This window comes from Lissotriton vulgaris, chromosome 9 (genome assembly GCF_964263255.1).
Source record: "Lissotriton vulgaris chromosome 9, aLisVul1.2, whole genome shotgun sequence".
Lineage (NCBI taxonomy): Eukaryota > Metazoa > Chordata > Amphibia > Caudata > Salamandridae > Lissotriton > Lissotriton vulgaris.
Window position 1 is genome coordinate 85,380,717 of NC_141697.1, and position 23,365 is coordinate 85,404,081.

A 23,365-nucleotide genomic window follows, 5' to 3' on the forward strand; every position below is an offset into this window, starting at 1 on the left:
CATGGAAGGCCTCCCTTGCTCAGAGTAAGGCAATGCAGCGACTTCCACTGCTTTGTCTTTGTCCATATCTATGAGGCAATCTATCACACATACATCCCAGCCGAGTTTCAATTGAGAAGTTGAATGGGCAATTTAGATGCTTTTACATTTAGTTTTCAGCTTGTCACAAGTGCTATGTTTTCAAGAATAGAGGACACATGTTAGACTGTGTCTTCTGACACATTTCTGCTTATTCCTTTAACATATGGATTGGTGTTTACAAAATTCTCCCACTTTGCAGTCAAGGACAGAATAGAAAAGTTGAGTAGTTGACAATCTGCTTGTGGTGATAAAGGACGTGAAAACAAAGGATGTAAGCTGTCAATTCTTTTGTAACACACAACAACTTTTAAATGCCTGTAAATGTACTTTTTAGCCTACTATAAACTTACTTTGACTTGTAGTTATGTTTGTCTATATCGTTACTTATATACTATTGTGCAACCTCCTTTGTAGTGTCTGTAAAACATACCCTTTGACCCAAATTTTTGTCCTGAATTTTTACCTTCCGTCCTGAATTTTTGTCCTGAATTTTGACCCTTTGTCCTGAATTTTTACACTCACTGTCCTGAATTTCCACCCATGTCAGTTGGTCACCCTACTCCTCACATGCACCCCCATCACTCCCCCAGAAGCCCAGAGTAGGAAGGTGCAAACTCTCGAGCCCCCTTCCCACTCCACAGGTGGCAAGAGGAGTGGGCATGTTCAGAGCAGAGGGGAGGGGGCGCACTGTAGGGGGTCTCGCAGGGCTCACTGTAGGGTGTCCCGCGGAGGTCAAAATGTACCCCAGAACTGGTACAACGACTAGGGAGTGCAGAGGTACGGGGCACAGGGGAGTGAGGAGGTATGGACCACGGAGGAGTGCGAAGGCAGGGGCATAGGGGGAGTGTGGAGTTATGGGGCACAAGGAAAATGTAGCAGTACAGAGTGCGGAGGCAGGAGCTCAGGGGTGTGCATAGGTATGTGGCACAAGGGAGTGCTGAGGTAGGGACACAGGGGACGGTGGAGGTATGGGGTACGGAAGAGTGCAGAGGTACGTGGATCTGGGAAGAGCAGAGATGGGGGCATAGAGTGGTGCATGGGAATGAGATACGGGGCACGGAGAAGTGCGTAGGTATGGGACACAGTGAGGTGCGGCAGTAGGGGCACAGGGGGTGCATAAGTATGAGACACGGGATCACGGAGGTAAGTGCACAAGAGGTGCGGAGGTATGAGGCAGCGGGACACAGGGGATGCGTCGGTATTAGGCAGAGGGGTGCATAGATATGGGGCTCAAGCATGTGTGTAGGTAGGTATGACGCACAGGGGGTGCGCTGGTATGAGACACAGGGATGCTTAGGAATGGGACAGAGGGGGTGTGTAGGTATGACACACGGGGGTGCGTAGATTATGAGGCACATTGGATGCGTAGGGATGGGATACAGGGGGTGCATAACTATGGGACATGTGAGTGCGCGGAACATTCTGAGGTATGGGTCACAGCCTGGGGGAGTACGGGGTGTGGAGGTATGGGTTAACGAGGTACACGGGGTGTGCAGGAGGAGTACTGAGAGTGAAACGCAGCGCATGTGAGTCGTGACACAGACAGAGGCCTGTATAAGGGAGAAAAGCGGGGTACAATGGAATGCTGAGAGTACTGGGTGAGGGGGTGAGTTTCATGGAGGGAGGGGTGACAGTGAAAGTAAAAAAAGAAGCACGGTACACTTTCACTTTCGTCCGTCACAAAAGCGAAGGAGGTTGAAGAAATGGTCAAATAAACAATTTGATGCAGGAAATACTTTATTCCTGAGGAGCGCAGGTGGATGCTACCTTCTTCTCATCCACCCAGTAATGATCTGCTGAACAACTTGCATAGAACAAGAATGCACAATTGATTGGAAACATTCTCTCTACTAGGTTGCCTCATACCTTCTTGTGCAACCTAGTTACTAAGCAACACAACACTTCCTTCTCTGTACAATCACAAAAAGAAAATAATTAACAATTTATAAAAGGAAACTTACTAAAAAGAAAGGGAAGAAAACAAAAACAATAAAAAATTATCTATTATTTATTACATAGTCTTCAAGCCAAATTGGAGTCTTTATGGTATGGGAAGGTTTTTGACCGTGAGAAGCAATGATTAAATCCTTAGCTACAGAAGCTGAATGGGCCCCATCAGACGGAATATGAGCCCCATCAGACGGAACCACTCCGTCTCCCTCTTCAACAACAGAAGATTCCCCTGCAAAATTCTTTGTAGGACTAGGAGAGACAGATGAATGAGGTGCAACTTCTATATCATCTTCCAACCATTCACAACACCCTGAACCACCACTAGCTCTAGTTGGTCGAATAGAGTGATCCATGGCAATTCTTTTTAAATTCCAAACTTCTCCATTTCTCAATCTCACAGCATTCTATAGAACCTCGACAACTTCTTTGGCATCAAAAAAAGCACTTTCCCCCTTACAAACAAACCCTGTTTTTTTTAACCCTTACCCAATCGCCAACTTCATTAATTGCTGATTTAGTGGAATGTTTGGAATTAAAGTAATCTTTACTTTTTCCATGAATGCGTTGCATTCTGCTCCACACCTCATCTTTAGACCAATTAATAGCACCAGAAGAGAACAACAAAACTGGATTCAATTTGTATCTGGGTTTTGTGGGATTATTCAAGGAAGTAGTTCTGTGATTGATCCCTAGTTTTGCAAAATAGTTTTTAGCTTTAGTAGATATAAACTGGACTCCATTGTCGCTAATCAAGGATGCTGGAATACCTTCAAAGGAAAAGATGTCATCTTCATCTTTAACTAAAAATAGTTACGTTGCAACAACGATGAACCTTGGGAATGGCGTTGTCTTTAAGTCTTATCTGGGGCTCAAAGCCACGTAAATTACGCAGATTCTTACTGAAAACCAAAGCTAATCTTTTTTTCATATCCTCCCCTAATGAGGACCCTTCGTCAACAATTAAAACCTGCTCTTTGCTGTTGGGATTCAATTTGATATGCAGTAATTTCTGGTCTAACCAACCTAACACAGGTGGACCATTCTTTGCAACGTTCAGTTTCCCACGATTGCGTCTGCCCTTGAATTTGAAAAAAAAACACCTATAACCTATGAGATCAATGTTTTCATCTCCTTATCCTTCTGAGTGAACATCAGGCTCCAATAAGTGTTCACCAACTTTACCAATGAACTTACTTTTCCATAGCTTTTCCTCAATGATGTTGTAAGGAGAACCTGAATCGGCAATAATATCCACATTCACGCCCACAATAATCATGTTACAAACAGGTTTGTTGGTGCAGACTACGCAATCAATATTCAACATCTTGTTACTTCTAAAATGTGTGGTTAAATCATCATTAGAAATCACATCAGTGATATCCGTAACAGAGTTGTCCATTCATATCAGTAACATAATTGACTTTTGAATTTCTTCTCTTACAAACCTTTGAAAAATGACCAATTAACCCACAATTGGAACATTTTTGCTTAAAGGCAGGACAACTATTACTGTGAGCAAGATGATCTAAGCTTCCACATCTATAACATTTGGCACGTTCTTTAGTAACAGCGGTTTTATCTTTAAATTTGAAGGAACCCTTACTGTGGTCATTGGGTATGTTAATTTTACCTACTAACGTTGTATCTTGGCTATCCTTTTTTTTTTGTTCAAATCTGTTTTTATTGTGAACACAGCGATAAGCCTACAACCTCGTGCTGAGGCCGGCCGCGCATGAAAGAACTCGTAGGGGCGCACCAACCGGGGTGGGGAAGAAGCGTTAACACAGCGCCCTGCCTACAACCCCGCTGAGGGGGCCGGCCGCGTGGCTTAGGGGTGATGTTTGTAAAGGTTGGCTACACGCGGTTGTCATACTGCTGCGTGAGGGAGACGCACATGGAACTGATAACTGTAGTGTCACAGATTTTTAAAGGCCCAACAGGGCTCAAACTGCCCCATAGAGAGGCGAAGGCCAGGGTGGCAAGTAGGAAAGAAGGAAAAGTCAGAAGAGAGCTATGCAGAGGTGATAGGGGGGGCCAGGGAGAGACCGCGGCAGCTTCGCAGTTGCGGTCAGGAGGGCGGAACACGAGCGGGCTTGCGGGGTGCAACAGCGCCTGCACTGGGGAGGTCAATTAAGGGCATAGTCTGCTTGGGTCGGCTGGGATAAGGGCGTCTTCAAATAGGTGTAGTGCACGAAGCCTAGGGGGCATGTGGTGCGCATAACTGATGGAGCATAGATGGCGCACAAGGGGTTCCCACACTGCTTTGAAACGTGCGCCTCTCGCTTGTATCTGCGCCGTGAGCATTTCCATAGCCAGGACCTGCCAAAGGCGCACAAACCAGGAGGCTATCGGCGGCGCTTCAGCCCGTTTCCAATACAAAGCGATGAGTTGCTTGGCTGCGCCTAGCATTTGGAGCGTGAGGATCCAGTCGCTGCGCGTGAGGGCCCTAAGCGCGGGGGGTCGAATGCCTAGCAAAAGCGTGCACACCTCTTCAGGCAGGGGGAAGCCCAACACCCTTTTGATGTGACTGAGTACCTCCTTCCAGAAGACAGCTAGAGTAGGGCACGCCCACCAGATATGCACAAAGTCACCAGTCGCAGTTCCACACCTCCAGCACAGCGGCGAGGTGGTAGGGAACATTTTGCTAAGTCTCAAGGGGGTATAGTACCATTGCATGAGCATCTTGTAGGCATTTTCCCTCTGGGGAATGCTACAGTAGATTTTGGGGATATCGTTCCACAGCCTGGCCCATTGGGAGGGCGCTATGTCGGTGCCCGCCGCCGACTGCCATTGCCTCTGGTAGGGGTGAGTGGGTGGTGAGGTGGGATGCTGTAGTATGTTATATATTTGGGAGATAAGCCTCTTCAGCCCCCCTAGGGAACGGGCCAGTTTCTCGAAGGGTGTGTAGGCCCTGGTGGCCGCCCGGTACCTGTCATCTCCCATAGTCCAATGGCGCAGCTGGGCGTATTGCAGGCCAGCGGTCGAGGGCAGACTGAATTCTTCCTTGCAGTCAGTCCACGATTTGGGTGATCCTCCAAGAAAGAGGTCCCCTATGACCCTGCAGTCTCCGTGCGTCAATTTCTCAAATGTGCGGGTCCGGGCTGCGGGAGGAAAGTGCGGGTTACCAGCGATGGGGGTGTGTGGAGACGGGAACGTGGTGAGACCTTTGGATACCGCTATCCTGTCCCAGATATCCAGGACCGTTTTCGTCGGGACCGCCATGTATGCACTCCTGGAACGCGCCACTCGCGACAGCCAAGGCAGATCCCAGATAGTGCGCCCCGTGACCGCCCGGTCCATGTGGAACCAGTGCTTGTCGCTTTCACGCGCACCCCATTCTATTACAAACCGGAGGTGTGCTGCCCAGTAGTAGTGTAGGAGGTTCGGACAGGCAAGGCCGCCCATATCCCTCGGTTCCATAAGGACCTTCTGGGAGAACCGGGGGCGTTTTCCACCCGAAATGAACGACGTGAGGTCGCGCTGGAGACTCCTAATGCAGTGGAGCGGGATTGGAGTGGGCAAACACTGGAAGACATAAAGAATTCGGTGGAGAATCGACATTGTAACCGCGTTGAACCGCCCTAGCCATGAGACCATCAAGGGCTTCCATTTCCGTAGGTCTGCCAGGACTTCTTTGCGGCATGCCGTCCAGTTCCGCGCAGACCAAGAGTCCAGATGGGTTGTCAGATCGAGACCCAAGTACTTGATGTGGCTCTCCGCCCATCGGTAAGGCACAGCCCCTTTCAAGAAGTGGACCTCTTCTTCAGGGAAGGTGAGGTTGAGTGCCCAGGATTTGGTGTGATTTATTTTAAGACCAGACGCCCGTTCATATAGGCAGAGCACATCATGTACCGCTGGGAGGGAGTCGCGAGGGTGCGTAAGAGTAAGGATCAGGTCGTCTGCAAATAACGCCACCTTGTTGTCACGTCCCCCGTGGGGTATTCCATGGATGTTAGGAGTACGCCTTATCAGCGCCGCTAGCGGTTCCACCGTGAGGGCAAACAAGACTGGGGAGAGCGGGCACCCCTGTCTCGTGCCCCTGTGAATCGAGAGCGGCGGTGTCAGCTGGCCGTTGACCTGATTCTTGCCTGCGGTCCAAGATAAGGGGCCATGATTCTGGCGATCATTTTGGGACCAATACCAAATTTCTGGAGGACCTCCCTCAAGAAGGCCCAGTCGACCCGGTCGAAGGCCTTCTCCGCGTCAAGCGAGAGAAGACAAGCCGGGATGTCCCAGTGCCGCACCTTCCCCACCAGATGTGCCAACCTGCGCACGTTGTCAGGCCCCTGTCGATCCCGAATGAACCCCACCTGGTCTGGGTTTATCAACCCCGGCATGTACGGGTACAGTCGTTTGGCCAGAATTTTGGTGTAGATCTTCAGATCGGTATTCAGGAGGGCGATAGGGCGATAGGAAGCGCACAGGTCGGGGTCCTTCCCAGGCTTAGGGATCAAGGCGATCTCCGCCAGGCCCATATCAGGGGACGGGCCAGTGGTGTCGGAGAAGGAACAGTATAGCCGCAGCAGGTACGGGTGAAGCTGGGTCAGGAATACGCGGTAGAAGGTCAGCGGCAGACCATCCGGTCCCGGGGTTTTTCCAGGGGGGAGGTCCTTGACGGCCGCAGAGATTTCCTCCTCCTGCAGGGGTTCCTCCAATGCAGCTGCAAAAGCCGGTGGCAGCGGAGACCCCTCGTAGTCTGCAAGGACAGCCTCCCGCGCCTCCGCCGTGGTAGCTTCCTCTGCGTAGAGGGAGGAATAATAAGCAACAAAGGCCTCCTGCTTGGCCTTTTCAGTGGTGGCGCAAGTGCCATCCTGCCGTCGTATATTGGCAATGTGAGCCCTAGCTGTACGTGCCCGCAGTCTACCCGCTAGAAGACATCCTACCTTGTCCCCACCCTCGTAGTATCGTTGCTTGAGCGCCAGCAGGGAGCGCTCCGCCTTGTTAGTGCGCAGCGTTTGGAGTTGCCCCCTGAGGTTGGCGAGCGTTCTCTTAGACGCCTGTGAGGGACAGTCCCTGTCCCGAGTTTCCGCCTGTTTGATCTCGCTGGCCAGATCAGTTTCCAGTTTAAACGCCTCCTGTCTTCGCGCCACCGCCAGGGAGGTAATGTGGCCTCTGATGTTGGCCTTAAAGGCATCCCAGACCGTCGGGAAGGGCGTGTCTGGGTTATCGTTAATGGCGAAGTACGAGTCTATGGCGTCACGGATGCTGGCAACATCCTCCGGGTCCCGAAGGATGTTCGGCGGGAGGGCCCATCTCCGCTCCCGAGTGAGACGAGCCAGCGGATCTTGCAGCAGGAATTCCACGTGCGCATGGTCCGACAGTGAGATATCGGAGATAGTGGCCGCCAGTGAATCTCGAGTCAATTCAAGGGAAGTGAAAAGATAGTCTTTTATGGAGTACGTCCTGTGGGAGTGTGAATAAAAGGAATAATCCCGGGTTCCCGGGTTGTGGTATCACCACACATCCACGATCCCAGGTCTGTGATCTGCGCTCTAAGGGCAGAAGACATTGCTCCCGTGCCACTGAATGCAGCCCCCGCGCGATCCAGCTCCGGGTCCCACACTAGGTTGAAATCCCCACCCAGGATCGTGTGGGAGTCACCTGAATTAAACTGGTCCCGCAGAAGCGCTTTCAGGTATTTTTTCCTGCGACTGGTTGGGTGCATACACGCAACCCAGGGTGAACTGTGCGCTCCCCAGCTGTACCGTGGCTCAGAGGAAACGCCCGTCAGCACTCTTGTAGGGTTTTGTAGGGTTTCGTGGGTCCCCGTCTAAAGCCAGCCCTGCAGAGGATTGCCACCCCCGCCGTTTTAGTGTCAGTGGATGCCCAGAATTGCGTGGGGTATCTAGGGTGCGCCATGCGCTTGGTGTCCCCCCTCAGAAGATGCGTCTCCTGGAGGAGGATGATGTCAGGGGAGTGATGTAGGAGATAGCGCCATACCTGATTCCGCTTATTGGGGGAGTTGAGCCCTTTGACATTGAGTGACAGGACCTTCAGGGGTGCGGGGATATTCGCCGTCATCGCACTAAGGGGGTCGGGCCGCTCAATCACCCATTGGTCACCTCCCCCCGAAGACAGGGCGGCGGTCGCCTCCCCCCGCCCCCATCGCGCCAGTACCCTCGGCTCCCACCAGGCCACCACACTGCAGGCACGGGGAGGAAGCCAGAGGAAAGGGCAGCGCAGGTAAAAAGTAGGAAAAAGAAAGAGAGTAGGAAAATAGAGAGTACGGAGAGAGAACGTAACCATAACAGGCCAACAGGGCCGCAGTGCATTGTCCCAGGTACCGGGCATCCTCTTCCCGAGGGTTCGGATGAACACAGGAATGTCACTTCCTACGGGACAAAGTGAGGGCGTGGAGGTCCGAAAGGAAGAAGTCTGGTCGTCCCGCTGCCCGTCCGCCTCGCTGTCTCGGGCAAGTCCGGGGGCAGCAAGATCCGGGACTCCACGGAGGCACTTAAGTCTGGATCAGATGGCAAGAGGGCACCAAAGCTCAATAGCGGGGGCCAGGGCCCGAAGAGGGCGGATGTCACAGGCTGCTTCCTCCGACCCACCGTGGGGGGGGGGGCGGAGGCGGCCCACGAGGGATGGAAAGGCCCCCATCACCATCGACAGCAGGACAAGGCCACTGTGGAGTGACAGGGTGGACCCAAATGTCCGGAGGTCGAGTTTATTCTCCGAAGCAGCATAAGTCACGTCCTTCCCATTCAATGGTCTTCTGGAGTTAGGGGTCGATCTTATCCTTCAGTGCCAGAGGCGAGGAGCTGGGAGGCCTTCTCTTCGCGGTCGCCCTCAAGGGAGCGTATGTGCGCAATAATGTCTTGCTTGGCTTGAGAAGTGGAGCAGCTATCCACCGGGGGGGTTCGGCGATGTCTGCGCACCGTGGACCAGTCCGGGCGAGGAGGGGCCCTCTCCGGGCGGTGAGATCGGGATGGGCTGTGGTCCGGGGATTCCGGCATGCCAATCAGTTGGGCCGCCTCTCGGTAGGACCGGAGGGCCCTGCGTTTGTCCTCCCACCGAAAGATGAGGGCAAAGGGGTGTCCCCACTGGTAGGAGATGTTGAGGGCCCGGAGTCTCTCAGTGATCGGGCGGAAGACCTTCCTCCTGTGGAGTGTGTTAGGGACCAGGTCTTGGAAGATCTGGATCTTGAGTCCTCCGTAGCGCAGGTCCGGGTTGTCCCTCGCCGCCTTCAAAATGGCCTCCTTCTCCGTGAAATAGTGCAGTCTGGTAACGATATCAGGCAGGAGGCCTGCCTTGCCTCTCGCCCCAAAGACTCGATGGGCCCGATCCAGGCGCGGTGGGGAAGCGTCGTCCTTGCCCCACACCTCGTGTAGGAGTTGGGCCACATAGGCCATGGCGTCAGTCCCCTCTTCTCCGAGCGGCACTCCCCGTATTCGGAGGTTATTGCGGCATCCCCTATTTTCAAGGTCCTCCTGCTTGATCTGGAGCTGAATGTGCTGCTCCTCGAGGGTCGCCACCCTCTGCCATAGCTGTTCCAGACCTTCAGTGCGGGAGTCGACTGTTTTTTCAAGGCCATCAACCCTATCGCCCAGCTCAGTGACCTCCTTACGCAGCTCCTTGACACATGAGTGGACCTCCGATCTGAGGGACCCAATTTCGGTTTTCAAGTCAGTCATGAAGGAGGACATAAAAGCCTGGGTCACCGGGGGGGAGTCGGCGGGCGACCGGGACTGTCCCCCTGACGAAGACGGTCCCCCGGAGGAAGGTGGCGAGCCCGCTTTGCCCCACATGGTAGCCACCGATGTGCCCTTGGTCGTCGCCGCCAGCGGATCTGTCTTGCCCCCCCTGCCACGAGTCATTGTCCGCTCCAGGTACACAGCAACGTGAGGATGGGTGATCCGACACCAGCGGCCCCCGGTCCGCGCCAATAGAGTGTCCAGTAGGGGCCCCCACAGTCCGGTGCGTGGGGAGTAGGTCGCGTGGCGAGGGTCAGCTCAGTGGAGTCCAGCTGTGGCGGCCTGTCCAGGTGCAGCGTCGTTGCTCTCTAAGGCCCCAGCGGCCAAGCAATACAGGGCCTGGGGTCGAGGGCGCCAAACCACAGGGCAGAAAATGGCGGAGAGCGGCAGGGGTCCCCGCTAGCAGGGGGTAGGGCACCCCAGCCGGTCCCGGCAGTGCTCGACAGTCCACGCTATGGCAGCAGGGGATCTCGTGTGCAGAGGACCGCGTGAGCAGGCGAGGAGTCCCCCAGCCTCACCCGGGTGCGTCTCCACGGGCAGCCGACAAGGGGGACAAGATGGCGGTCGGCACCGCTGTGAGACCCCCCCGATTGCGGGACACCGCCGGTGACAAACGGGGGAGGGTGGTACAAGGAGAGCTGCTCACCGGAGTTATCCCGCGGCGGTCAAAGGATCAGGAGTCAGGTCTCGCAGGGCGGGGTCCTCCGGCGACCACTCCAGGCTCGGCCTCCAGTTCCCGCCGAAGCCGGGGCCTCTCCCGGCGGCAGCGCCCGGGCAACTTCAACGCCCTCCGGCAGGGGCGGCCCGGCGCCGACAGCCTCGATAACGCCCCCGATCAGCAATCCGTCCCCAGGGGAGAGGGTCCGCCTCAGGTGGGGCACAGGCAGCCTCCGGCGCTGTGCCAACGTCGATGATCGGCCCCGCTCGGAAGGAGCTGGGCCAGGCATCTCAGCAGCGGACCCGTCAGCAAGATGGCGGCCAGGGGTCGGTCGCGGAGGCCTCGGAGCTCCAGGCGTCTCTTGCGGGATCCCCAACAGCCAGGACTCATTCCAGGGGCACAATGCAGGCAGGACTTGCAGAACACAGGGGGGTCCCCAGGAACAAACCCCCCCGAACTTCGCAGAATATGGCTTATTACACAGCGGGGCGACGGAGCTCGCACAGGACGCGTCCGCTCACATCGCTGTCTCGGCCACGCCCCCGGCTATCCTTTTTTAAAGCTGTAGCACTCACAGCGACCCAATATTTCTGCTTTTCTCACAATGGCAAGTATGTCACCCAACAAAGCATCACCATTCACCCACAACCTATCCTGAATTTCAGGATTTGAGGTATGCATGACGACCCGATCCCTGATAAGATCATCATGTAAGACCCCAAATTTACAATCAAGAGCTAATCATTTTACTGCAGATACATAATTATCTATATTCTTAGATTTACCTTGCTTCCTCTGAAAAAAATTGATATCTAGTAACACCAATGCACACTTTAGGCTTAAAATAGTTATCCAACTGTAATAAAGCGATTTTAAAAACGTTATCCACAGATGTTATAGTATTAGTCCGTTGATGGAATGGTTGTGGAGAAGTGTGGCTCACTGGTTAGAGGAGGCAGACCTGGAAGCAGAGGTCAGCCTGGGACCAGGGTTCAATTCCTGGCTCAGTGGGGTCTTGACTCCAAAAATGTCCATGGACTCGACAATTCTCGCTCCGGTGCCCACTCGATTCACGGGTTGCGACTCTGGGCAATAGCTTGCTTAATCGACACAACAGCCCCTCGTGGCGGGATGCCTGGCTTTCACCTTGTGGATACCCTGCCGGGGTTATCTCACAAGGGAATACCAGGACGGGTTCCCTAAGCAAGCGCTTAGAAATAATAATATTCTAATCAGAAAGAAAGCACAAGACAGATGGGCGATGGTTGAGTGTTTTATAGACGGAGAGTGGGTAACATTGGTAAATGTATATGGTTCAACAGAGGACGACCCTGATATTTTCCAATTCCTGGATGTTGAATTAGCAACATGGGCACCAAAAATTATACTGGGAGGCGATCTCAATATTAACGGAGCAGACGGATTAGGATTGGGCTCTTTTGGAAAGTATAACGGCAGGAAAAAAAAAGTATTTCAGGCCCTACATAGTCTGGTGTTAAACAATGCTCTCTCTGATGTATGGGTGAAAAAGAGAATGGACAACAAAGGTTACACATACTATTCTGCTCCGCATCAAACATGTGTAAGACTAGATTATTTTTTTATTTCAAGTTCTAATATTTCTGATGCAAGAATTGAAAGGCTGCCACGGATCCTTAGTGATCATAACCCTCTAGTACTCACTATATTAACAAAAACAAGTACTAGACAGCAAACAAATTGGACCTTTGAAAGAGAGCTATTGAAAGATGAAAAGTATATAGAACACATGAATAAATGGATTATTGATTTTTTTTCCTTTAATAGAGATACAGCAGAAATGGGAGTGGTTTGGGATACTTTTAAAGCTGGAGTAAGAGGGGAAACAAAGAGTTACAATTCTTATAAAAGGAAACAAACTCAGCTGAGGAACTCAGAATTAGCCCTGAAGGTTTCGATGGCAGAAGAAAGATTAGAAAATAGCGTGATGTCAGGACGGGACTTGGAAAAAGCTTGGATAGAGTTAGTCAAAGCTAAAGGTGAGGCAGAGGGTGAAATCGCTAGTAAAGCAGCGAAAATTTATAATACTAAAAGAGAGAAGTGCTATGAGCTGAGTGAGTCGGTTGGCAGGATACTGGCTACGCGAACAAGGCAACAAGAAGCCGTAGGCATAGTGAGGGAAATCAGGGACAGCTCGGGAACGGTTCATTCAGAGTCGAATAAAATAAGAGAAGTCTTTAGGGTATTCTATGAGAAATTATACGATGATGAACTACAGGGCCGTGATCCTCTGAAAGATAAGGAAGAAATGATGGAGTACCTCCGAGAGACTTCTATAGATATAATAGAGGAAGAGGAAGCAAATGGGTTAGAGGGTGAGCTGCAGGTAGAAGAAATTAAGGAGGCAATATGGAACCTACCTTCTGGTAAAGCAGCAGGCCCTGATCAGATACCCATAGAATTTTATAAAACATTTTGGGATTGTTTGAGAGAAGAAATAGTAAAAGTGATGCAAGGCGCACAGCTGGGCAAAACATCACCTAAATCATGGGGGGGAGCAGAGGTGGTTGTAATATTAAAAAAAGGTAAAAATCCGGAAGAACCAGGTTCGTATAGACCTATAACTTTACTTAATGCAGACGTAAAAGTCTTCTCTAAAGCATTGGCATCAAGGCTGGCAAAAATCATAGAGAAAATTATCAGTAGCTGCCAACACGGCTTTATACCAGGGAGAGGAACCACACATCACATACGGAAAGCAATAACACTACTTGACGTCTCGTCAGTCACCGGAGACCCGATTGCAGTGATATTACTTGATGCAGAAAAAGCTTTTGATCGGGTCTCCTGGGGCTACCTTTGGTACGCTTTAGCTAGAACAGGAATTAAACAAGGCTTTATTAAAGCTTTACAAACTCTTTATTTAGAACCAGTCGCGACCCTACGAGTAAATGGCAGAAATACGGGTCAATTCAATATAAAAAGAGGAACTAGACAGGGGTGCCCCTGCTCACCTTTACTGTTTGCTATATACCTGGACCCACTCATACGCAGAATAGAGGCATCTGAGTTGATAACTCCGGTAACAACAGTCATCGGGCAGTGTAAAATCTTAGCCTATGCAGATGACATCGCTGTTATCTCTCCAAACCCATCTGAAATCATAGAACATCTTGAGTTAGAGGCATTTAAATTTGGAAAGATATCGGGATATAAATTAAATACATCAAAAACACAAATAATAAAAAATTCACATACCCCATGTTTAGACAACCGAGTGGTACAAGAAGGCATGTATCTAGGGGTGATCATAATGTCAGATCTGGAAATCTTAGTGGAAAGGAATATTACCCCTTTAATAAAGAAAGTGGAGAAAGATTTGGATAGATGGGATAATTTGCATCTGTCAATAGTGGGAAGATCTAACATAGTAAAAATGATTATTCTCCCGAAATTTTTGTATCTATTTAGGGCAATACCGCTATTTTTTGATAACAAAATATTTAAAAAACTTGAGAGTATACTGAATAGATTCATTTGGGCAAAAGGAAAAACGAGAAGGGCCCTTAGATATATGACATTGCCGAGAGAAAGGGGAGGCTGGGGAGTCCCTGATTTAAAATCTTATTATCTGGCGGCGGCTCTACAGAATATGACTGGTTTAATGGGAGGTGAACAGTACCGTGTGGCAGAGGAGTGGAGTAAACTGGGATCATTAGCAATTTATGGACTAACTTTGGGAAGGGAAGCGAAGGATGTTTTCTTGAAATTTACAGAGGCCAGTTATTACAAGAAGACAAAGTTTAAGACAATAATAGCAGCATTTGAAATTTGGAAAAGTTTTGCGAGTAGAATTGGTTTAGGAAAATATAATTCATATACAAGATTGTTACACAACCAAAACCTTCCACAAGATATCTTTTCGGGACCTATAATTGCAGAGTGGGAAAATAGGGGAATCAGAACTATTGGAGATATAAAGGGGGATGAGGGTGTTCTCCAATTTAAAGATCTACAAGACAGATTTAATCTAGAAACTAGACAATTTTTTAAATATCTCCAAGTTAGGAGTTTTCTTCTGGAAAAAAAAGGTGGTGCTCTGGGATTTAGGCGTAACGTTATTATGGAAATTATCCAAAGGGGGCAGGATTGTACAATCAAAAGATTATATGCTGAATTGATTAAAGTAAAACAAGATGACCATCAAAAATGGAGCGAAAAATGGAAGGATAAGCTCAAAATCAGCTTCGATAGTTTTGGTATCTCCCTAGAAAAGGGGAATTCATTGCTATGTTCAGCACCTTTACAAGCTCAACACTATAAAACACTTTATCATTTGTATCATACACCGGCTAAAATAGCACAATGGGGAGGGTTAGCGGGTACCACGTGCTACAGGTGTGGAAGCTTGGATGCTGATTTGCAACATGTATTTGCCATATGCCCCCGTTTAGATTTACTGAAAAAAGAAATTGAATGCTTTATAAACAAAATCCTAGAAAGCGAAATTGTATTAACCCCTGGAACTATCTTACTAGGAGTTAATGTTGAAGATGAACGGCCTTTCCGTGGGAGGGAATTCTTGTTTGGTGCTATGTCTATCATGAGATTATGTATAGCCTCTGCATGGATAGACCCTGTACCACCTACTTTTCACAAATGGTTGGCTAAGTTATTAATAACACATAAAATGGAGAAAGAGATATATGCAAGGAAGGGAAAAAGAGGAAGGAAGTTAGGTAATTTAATATGGGATCCCATAACACGATGGAAGGAGGAATAATGTGGGAATTGTAGGCTTGCCTAAAGATAAGGAATAATAACTTGGTGTAGTTTAAATACTTATAGCATACAACATAAAAGTACATTAGGCCCCAATTTATATATTATTTTTGAGGCATTATTTGTTTTCTGTAATATTTACCTCGCCTGTTGATGTTCACTTTGATCTATGAATGTTTTGTATATACTTTATTTTCTCCATTGCTCTTTCTGTATTAATGATGCCGTGCCTTGTATATAACTGCAAAATACTTTAATAAAAAATTAAAAAAAAAAAATAGAAACCGCTTGGTGATTTGCGCTATATAAATTCCTGTACATTTACAATGCTTTGAGACCAATAGGACCAAGGGCATGCAAAAGTAATCTTTTCTTTTGTTCAGGAGCCATTTTTTTCACCTCATCGACTGCTTCAATGTAGTTCACAAAATAAGCTTTCCATTCAGGCCACTTAAGAGGAGGTTCGACACCAGTGGACCAAAAAGGTTGAGGAGACGAAATACAAAAATTAGGAGTGTTGACTGAACTTGTGTTTGAACCCTCCGAAGTCATGCTGGTCGGTGTAAGGTAGATCAAATAATATGATGCAATACAAAAAGTACAGTTTCAAATACGAAATACCAGTTCTCAAAAGAAAAGAAATACCTAAAATAGGTGATGCAGCGTGGAGTGCAATGTAGAATCCATCGAAATTCAACCGCTGATAGTATTATCATGCAAATTAAGTGAATCGGCAACGAAACAGCACCGAACATGGTTGCTAGTTAACAGTTGTGAGCATCGGAAGGAAATCCAAAATGGCCGAAATGGTTCACGCAGCATGATCTGCGCGATGACGGTACTCCGCTGATGACATTGCACAAATAGTCAAGCGGCCGGGGGTCAGACGCTACTCATGCTACGTACGTTGCCAGATCTCTACGATGGAAGGCAGGTAAGCCGGTGGCTCCGGAACGTTGGAAGCACTCAAATGATGCGGTTTTCAAACGGTGTCCACTTCTCAATGTCCCAAAGTAGCACTGACACAAAAATTAGATCCAAATAACTCCACAAATCTGCCAGAACTGGAACAAATACAACATCCAGCAAAGTTAGGGATCACAAAGAAAATAGCAATAGTGTGCTCGTTTTGCCGCGATGCCGATATCACAAAAAGAAAATGGCATCCAGCACAAATTCCAACAAATGTAGGTTCACAGCTCCTCAGGTCCCTCGTCGCCAGTGAAGAAATGGTCAAATAAACGATTTGATGCAGGAAATACTTTCTTCCTGAGGAGTGCAGGTGCACGCTACCTTCTTCTAGTCCACCCAGCAACGATCTGCTGAACAACATGCAGAGAACAAGAATGAACAATTAATTGAAAACATTCTCTCTACTAGGTTGCCTCATACCTTCTCGTGCAACCTATTTACTAAACAACACAACAGAGGTCTTGGAAGAGATTGATGAAAAATAAGGTCTAAACAAACCGTCGTGGCCGCGATGACACCGTGAGGTGGCTCTAAACCGGAGCAGTTCCAGGTAGCTGGGCCTCTCCGTACTCTTATAGCCAAGTGAAATCACGGGCCCGGGCAGCTGTTGGGTTTATAAGGCCTCTCCGGGCAGACATACAGCCTCTTCTACATTTAGGAGGCCGCAGCATTTCTCAGGCAGCTGTGGAAAGTTTTTGTGATGAGAGGTTACCGGGTGCCCAGAACTGACGCAGGTGGGGGCTGCGATTTAACACCGAGAGACGCCAGTCCAGGCTGCATCTGTGTAGAGGCCACTGGCAGCAGGCCTGCCACCAGGCTCGGTCCACCTGTCCCGGAGCACCGGAGAGTGGAAACTATTTTAAAAGCGTTTGTTCCCCTGAGGTGACCCGAGCAGTGGTGTAGCAAAACGTGAGGGGGGCCCCTGCAAAGTGCATTGCAGGCATCCCCCACGCTCCAGAACAAGTCCGGAGATCGCAGGCCACCAGTGAGGGAGGGGGCTTTTATTACGCCTATGGAAAGGACAAGCATGGTCCGCTTTCTCTTCCATTCGTCGCAAAACGATTTCTTGTCTTTATTGCGCAATGTGCTTTGGCCCCATAAAGATAAGAAACCTTTTACGACGGGAGGAAGTCAGACGAGCCCATTCAAGTGGGCCGTCTAACAAAGAGAAAAGTCTACGTCAGACTTACCTCTTTCCCAATGGCTGGCCACCGTTTAGCATAAACGGTGACGCTTCCCAATGGGAAAGAGGGGCGGGGCTTATAGCCAGTTACTGAAAGATCCTCAATATCATTAAATCTCGAGACTGTGCATGTGCGCAGCCCACGCAGGCGAAACCTAAAAAGGCAAATCAGCTATCCAAAATGTTAGACCAGTGACACTGAGTGTAAGAGCAGATCTTAAAAAAGAGGGTAGGCAAACTGTGAACAAACAATAACACAATTTGTAGATTCTTCTCATTAATTTTTTCACTATTGCGATAGCATGTATGCTTTCAGTTACATCCGTTTGTGTGTAAGTTTATGCACATTTATTAGAAACATCACTACTAACTGCCACACTCCATAGTACATTCATTATGTTGGCGAACCTGGGCACCGCAAAGGCTTTTTCTGACTTTGATCTGGGATCCGCATTCCTTGAGATACATTTGACAGAACATTCTCAGCTGCTCCTACTTTTTTTTTTGTTACCCATTTTGCAATGTGGGTCTGAAACTGACTTTTGTGTAGACATACGCAGCCACCATCTTTCAGAAGATGATGGTCATTATGTTTGGAGGAGTGGTTGGAGTCCAGGCTTTCCTGGACGACACTCTGGTGTCCACAGTGTACACAGAGAACTGAAAAGAACACAACAGAAGACTTATGAAAGTGTTGAGTAGTTAAGTTTTTAGTAAAAAAAGTATTGACTATTTAGGGCACACAAAAACTGCCGATGGAATACATTACAGATGCAGTTTATTGCAAGCCGTAGAGGAAGCTCATAAACCTAAGGACATCATTTCTTTACGGTCATTTTAGGATTAGTTGAGAAATTATCTTGTGTCATTCAGGGTTATGCTGTAATTGTTTAATCCATGATTGACATCACTGGAATGCAATTACATCACTATAGAGTGTGGAGGTCCAGCTTGCTCCTGGGTTGTTGAGAAGTTCAAGGCATATATTTGGGTTTTGCATATCGAAATATTCACTGATCACAAACCTCCTTTATGCATGCTTGGTAAAAAGGCTTTCAACAAGGCATTCTCAAGGTTGGTCGGACTGTTATTTAATCTACAAGAGGGGCTGATTGTCTCTCTAGATGGCCAATTTCAGATGCAGTTTACATGATGAGGAACTCAAATGCATAATTGCAGCCTTAGATGCTGTGGCTCAATGTGTGAAGACTTTCTGCACTAGATTGGCAAGATGAGTGCAAAGGGGATTATTATTACAGGTCCGACAGTAAGCAGTGAATGGTTGACTAGCAAAAAGATGTTTGTTTGTGGAATTTCTACCATTTACATAGGTAGTGCCAGAATTGTTGCTATTTTAACATTTTGTACTACAACAGGATTGGTGTGTTACTCTGGGAAGTTTCTGACACAAAGAGAATGGCTCATGAGGGACATCTAGGAACCTTTGCCACTTTATGTAGACCAAAACAAACTTATTGGAAGCCATCAATAGACACGCAAGTCAGAACATTTGTAGTTGAGTGGAAAGGGTGTCTTTTGTCTGACAGAAATTGGAGGGTTAGCAACAAACTGTTGCAGTCTATTGCTTGGCCCGAGGAACCATAGCGGAAGGTAGGCTTGGGTTTTTTGGAATCTTTTACATTTCTGAACTCTGATATAGGCAAACTCGGTCAGCGCGTTCTTTACCAGCGTGTGGCGCTATTCTTAAGTAGTGCGTGTTTAATGGCAGCTCGCTTGTTTTAATCCTCCCGTTTTTGTATTTTGTTTAACTGTGTTTAGGGCACTTATCCCCTGATTTTAAATTGCCTGGCCCGCATACCCCCACCTCTGTCATCCTAACTTGCACTCTAATCGGTACAACTCACCTCGCTTTGCGGGTCCTTCGCCCTGTCTCGAGGCGGCCATCTTTGGTGAGTGGGAGCAGCGTGCAACCAGTCCTTTCTCTACCTTGCTTGCTCAGTATTTAGGTAGCCATGCCAACGCGCAGCGGTCACGCGCAGCGGGGACGCCGAATTGACGCCGGAGTTACGCCAGAGTTCAGCCCATCTGTGCCCGTCCGGGCCCAGACGGGCCCAGGGCTTGCCATTATGCCCGTCTCCTTGGCGCCACCTACCAACAGGTTTCGATATGGGAGGGAGGCCCTCATTTCCTATCGTCCGCCCCACCCTACCATCTGCAGTTTTGCACAGGAGGCAACCACTCCATTTCTACCGTGCAGAGCCTGTATTTCCGGTCATAACTCTGTGGCTGTGAAATCTGCCCTTTCCATGGCTTTACTGAATTGCCGGTCATTGCCGAGTCATGCTATTGAAATTAACTCACTCATCCTGGACCACGAGCTTGATGTGTTGTTTCTTACTGAGACCTGGCTCTCCCCCAGCTCGGGCCCTGATATGGTCAGAGCACTCCCTCCAGGTTTTCTCATATCCCATCTCGACAGACCTGTGGGGAGGGGAGGAGGTATTGCTATCCTTTTTAGAGACACGCTTGGTTGTAAGATTCAGAATGGAGGGGTGACTGATTGTGAGAGCTGTCAGTTCTCCCTTCGTTTGTCACCTACAGTGTCCCTGGCGGGCCTGCTGATTTATCGCCCTCCTGGACCCTTGGGAAACTTCCCTCATTCTCTCCTAGAAACAACCGCACTTCTTGCCTCCTCAATTGCCAACTTTGTTGCTCTTGGGGACTTCAATATCTATCTTGATGACCCCTCTAATGCCGCGGGAGTAGATCTGCTAGATGATCTCAAAGCTTTTGGGATCAATCTGGCTAACCCGGGTGCGACTCATGAGAAGGGCCACTTGCTTGACCCTATTTTCTCAAATCTGGACCATCTTATTTCATCTCCTGCGCTTTCTCTGCCCTGGACAGACCATTTTCTGGTGTCCGCAATGTGGCAATTTGATAGCCCAGCTGCGGTGGTCCCTAGGGTTCACACCTTGGAAAGAGCCTGGTCGAGGCTCTCGGTTGACACCTGGGCGGTACACCTGGAGGCAACGCTGCCCCCCCCGGGAGTTAATCCGATTGTCGCTGATGCGAATCTATACATCTGGCTTACGGACTCGTTGGATATCCTCCTACCCAAAAAGAAACAACTTACGAGGGGGAAGAGAGTGGGTTCGGCGCCCTGGTATTCGTCTGAATTGAGAACCTTGAAGAAGGGATGCAAGAGGCTAGAGCGGTCCTGGAGGAAAGACTGGAGTGAAACGAGTCGGAAAGCATATCGTGCGGCTCTGAGCAGGTACAAATCTGCTATTCGGGTGGCAAAATCTGGATTCTTTGAAGAGAGAATAGGCTCTGCGGCCAGCTCTTCTAAAGAGTCATTCAGGGTCATTAAGGAACTACTGAATACCCCCGAACCTCGGGTTATCCACGAGGACCCGCGCAAAAAATGCACAGAATTGGCTTCCTTTTTCAAAACTAAAATCGACAACATACTGGCTTCCCTTCCCCGGCAAGGTGAGGTATCTTCCACGGATGATAATTCCAGTTCTCAGCTTAGGATGCGATCAGTAGAGCTGGCCTCTCTTGGTCCTGTCACTATGGAGGAAGCTTTGTCGGTCCTGAGGACCATGAAGAGTGGCTCCCCGAAAGACCCAGCACCTATTAAATATCTCAAACAGGTGGCCTCTACCATTGGCGGCCCAGTGACGGACCTCATAAACTTGTCCCTCACTCAAGGGGTAGTCCCCCCTAGTTGGAAAGGGGCGGTGGTTAAGGCTCTTTTAAAGAAGCCTAACCTGGATCCCGCCGACCTGGCCAACTTTAGGCCTATCTCCCTGCTGCCGGGTCTCAGTAAGGTGGCTGAGAAGCTGGTGAACAGTCACCAGTCGGACTTCTTGGAGGTTAACTCCCTCCTGGGCGATTCCCAAACGGGTTTTCGTCCCGGTCAGGGGACCGACACCGCCCTGCTGGCAGTCGTGGAGAATGCTAGGAGCATTCTGGATTCGGGGCGATCAGTGGCAGTGATCCTCCTGGACCTCAGTGCTGCTTTTGATACCGTGGACCATCAGGTGCTTCTCCAACGGCTGTCGGGGGTGGGGGTCACGGGTCTGGCCCTCAAGTGGTTTGCTTCCTTTTTGGAAGGACGTACATTTGAGGTGTGGGAAGGCCATGAAAAATCATCTTCAATCCCTCTCCAGTGTGGTGTGCCACAGGGCTCTTCATTGAGCCCTACCTTATTCAACGTTTATATGGCCCCCCTGGAGAGTGTGGTACTGCCGCTGGGTATTAAAATCATCAGTTATGCTGATGATACTTAGCTGGTGGTAGGCCTTTCCCAGTCGGCTCACCATCCCGACCGGCTGCACTCGTGTTTGGAGAAGATCTACACGTGGATGTGCAGCTCAGCACTAAAGCTAAACGGCTCCAAGACGGAACTGATGCTGCTGGGGAACTCTTCTCCATCCTTGTCCCCCAGCAGCTGGCCCGATTGTCTGGGATCTGTACCCACCCCCAAGCAGGAGATCAAGAGCCTGGGGGTGTGGCTTGAGCAGGACCTCTCGTTTAAAACTCATGCTAAAAAGACTGCTGGCGTGTGTTTTGGCCTGCTCCGTTCAGCCCGGAAGATTCTACCTCTGCTCCCGGCGGCCACCAGGAGGCTTCTCATCCAGGGGCTTATTATCTCGCGGCTGGACTTCAGCAACGCGTTGTTCCTGGGTGCACCTGAATCTACCCTGAACAAACTGCAGCAAGTGCAGAACGCGGCCGCCAGGCTCTTGACGGGTCTCCCCAGGCGTCAGTCTGCTCGCCCGGCACTGAGGGCGTTGCACTGGCTCCCTGTTAGGGACAGGGTGAAATTCAAGTCACTCTGTATCGCCCATAAAGTCCTGCAGGGGTAGGTCCACCTATTCTGGGGGAGATGGTTCAGCCCTATAAGGCTCCCCGCTCTCTCCGTTCTGACCACCAACATCTTCTTCAGGTTGGGGGGGCGAAGAAGGCAAGAACGGGTGGCAGAAGGTTCTCGATAAAGGTGGCCACCCTGTGGAATTCTCTTCCCCTACAACTACGTTCGGAAGCCAGTCTTCTTCGTTTCCACAAACTGTTAAAAACTTTTTTGTTCTCTGCTTAACCCATGCATTATTCTGGTAGTGCTATTCTCTGGTGAGCGCGTGGATGCCTATTGGTAACCAGGCGCTATACAAAACTCAGAATAATAATAATAATAATAATAATAATAATAATATATATATATATATATATATATATATATATATATATATATATATATATATATATATATATATATATATCCGGTATTAGATTGTTGCAGTACGTTAATACTCCAAGGGATTGTATTATTCATGGTATGGTACACTTATATAGCGCGGCTGCCACTCAACGGGTATCCTGGCGCTGAGATTACCATTAAAAATGCAATGTGCGTAGCTGAAACCTAAGAAGTGATAAAGGTTAGTTTCTAGGAAAGAGTCTGGTTTTCAAGGTCTCTTTGAACTTCAGTTGGGTGACAATTTGTCTAATCTCAATAGGTAGTGAATTCCAAACCTTGGATGCTACCAGACCAAATGATCTTCCTCCTGATCGGGCCTTATTGAAATGTGGGATGCACATCAAATTAGCCAAGGAAGAGCGGAGGTTTCTATTAGGAGAATACCGGCAGAATTTCCTCTGCAAAGGCTTAGGCCCCATTTCATGAGCTGCCCTGTAGACGATGCAGAGTGCCTTAAACTGGACTCTCTGTGCCAGTGGTAGCCATTGGAGGTCCTTTAAGGCGAGTGAGGCTGACACTCTGAGCTGCCTCTTTAATGCTAGCTTCCCTGCAATCACTTAAATCCTTTGTACCTTTTTTAGGAAGGTGTCAAGAGCTCCCAGTAGTAGCGCATTGCAGTAATCTAATCTGCTGATGATAATGCACCTTACCACTTGTGGCCTGGCCGCACTTGTCAAGAAGGTTTGTAAGGTTAGTTAACACTGAGAGTGTTAAAATATCTAGAATAGTTTTTTTGTAAGCGGTAGCTTCTGAATTCATTCTAACAGACAATGGCACACACTTAACTTCTACTGAAATGCTACTGTTTATCGAAATGAATTAAGTGAAGCTTACTT